Source organism: Halyomorpha halys, unplaced genomic scaffold (genome assembly GCF_000696795.3).
Source record: "Halyomorpha halys isolate HHAL.00 unplaced genomic scaffold, Hhal_1.1 Scaffold1690.1, whole genome shotgun sequence".
NCBI classification, from domain to species: Eukaryota; Metazoa; Arthropoda; class Insecta; order Hemiptera; family Pentatomidae; genus Halyomorpha; species Halyomorpha halys.
In genome coordinates, this window is record NW_027108265.1 from 40,368 (window position 1) to 42,938 (window position 2,571).

A 2,571-nucleotide genomic window follows, 5' to 3' on the forward strand; every position below is an offset into this window, starting at 1 on the left:
GTTGGCTCATTAAAATAGTATAATTCTACTATTTGAGTTTTTTTGACCGCACCCGGACCATATTCCTTTCATAACCACTTATATGTTCTCATAAAAGCACTTGATATGTGTTATTGTTTCACAAAATTCAATTAACCTTCTTCGTATTGAGATCATTGACCGACCCTGCAAAAACTTTTTTTTTAACGTTACCCCAAACAAAATAATCCAGTGGTGGTGTCAGATCTCGAGAGTGTGACCAGAATACTGGTCCTGCACGGCCAATCCATTGATTGGGATAATTAACATTATCGTGGACCTCTTCCGGGATATGTAGGACAACCATCTAATTGAAGCTACATGTCCCTTCTCAGTTGAAGTAAAATATGTTCAACTAAATCATAGTAATCATTATTAAGAAATTCCAAAAATGAGCCCGCTTTCAGTCCAGGCGGCAAGCAATGCGGACCTATATAAAATGTTGTCTACTATCCCAATTACACATTACCCTGAAACTGGTGTAATGATCTCCACGAATTGTATGGGGATTTTCCTGCGACCAGAGGTGATAATTTTTATGATTGAAGATACCTCTTCTTGTGAAGGTAGTTTCATCTGTCCAGAGAATGTTTCCTGAAAATTGTGGATTATGCTCAACTTGATTTAAGTACCAATCTGAAAAATGTCTTCTTTGCCGAAAATCTTGCGGTCATAAATTTTGTACCCGTTGAAAATGATATGGGTGAAGTCCATCTGCAATGAGAGTTCTCCATACTGTAGTTGGCGTAATATTTAGTTCTGCTCCACCTCTTCGTACACTGCCAGATGGATTATCATAAAAATATTGTAATATAGTCGCAAACCTTTCTCCATTTCGTAAAGGGGCAAAAATACCATCAGCACGTGGTATTATAGCAAATGTACCAGTTTCTGTAAGACGATGAAACGTGGATCTAATGATAAACTTAAAGTAATGAAGAGTTATGAATGTAACTTGAAAAAAAAAGAGAAAATGAGACACGAAATGAAACGCATAAAATCAACTAAGATACTGATTTATTTTACTCCTTAATTCTCTATATATACATTCTGGCTTGTTAACATGGGGAGTTTAAGTATTAAGATTCATAATACCAATACTCTGAATAAAACTCTCCCCTGCCAATTCCTCGTAAACTCAAAAAAAAAAAAATTAAAATTAAAATAAAATACAATTATATAAGTGTGTTGGGGCGAGGGGTGTTTCGTATGTGAAAACCGACCTCTTCCCCAGAGAGAAATGTTCGCTGGTTCGAGATAAAATAAAACAAAAAAAATAACGGAGGACCTGAAATAAATATCACATAAAAAAAAAAATAAAATAATTGAGAAAATGAAATAATAAAAAAAATAACTTTCCAAGTGGTACACAGATTTAATTAATTAAAATATAAACAAAAAAAATGAACTGTTATGTTGTTACAAAAAAAAGATAGTGAATCGTGGAGTAAAAAGAATAAACATATTTTGATACATGTAGAAACAAAAAAAATTCTATTTACACTAGAAATAATAAGTTAGTTAAAGCCAAAAAAAAAAAAAAAAGAAAATATGAAACTCGAAGGAAGGAAAGAAAGTCACTCACAGATGGGCGTGGGGGTCGATATGGGCATATCACAATAACATTACCAGTCTAGAGTTGGTTGACCAGGATGACCGCTGGGGAGCTGGTGAGAGAGAGGTTACTAGGCAACCCGACGACTCCAGAAAAAAAACGTAACAGTAAGACCTGATTTCGGTCTTTCCCATTCGCAGTTTCACTACTCTGACAACTCCATCATTGCCAGGATATGCTTCCAGAACTCGAGCAGTGGGCCATTGCAAAGGCGGAACGTTAGGGTCTCTAAGAAGGACTAATGTCCCCGGAACGATGGAAGTGTGGGATTTCGTCCATTTGACCCTCTGTTGAAGCCAGTTTCAGCGGCGAATCCCAATTCGGACGCATCTGAAAAGCCCACGATCGTGACATTCAATGGATGCTCCATAAAGATGCAGCGAGGAATACGGATGTTCCCAAGATGCGTCAAATTGTCATAAAAAGTTTCCCATTTTTCCTTAATAGCAGGTGGTACTGGAGTATCCCAATCGAGGTTAATCTCCCACAATTTTTGCAAAATTGTCTTTGCCTTAAAAATCGCAGGCGCTAAATATCCCAAGGGATCGTATATTCTAGCAATGGTGGACATAATATCTCTCTTGGTAGGCGTGTAATTTCCAGACCGTACCTTATAGGAAAGGCAATCGTGCTTGGGTTCCCATTGGATTCCTAACGATTTGACTACGGTGTCTTCCATATTAGAAAGGGAAACGGGAATTTCGAGATTGTCCGGTGCGTCGTCAAATATTTGTGGACCGTTACTGGTCCATTTTTTGAGTTCGAAGCCTCCCTTACCAAGCAGGTCTAATAAATCCCGCTTCAAAGCAATGGCTTCTGAAACCGTGTCCATTCCTGTCAATAGGTCATCAATGTACATGTGCTCTAGTAATGCACGTGAGGCCTCCGGGTAATTCTCGCCATCATCTGATACGAGTTGCTTAATGACCCGCATCGCC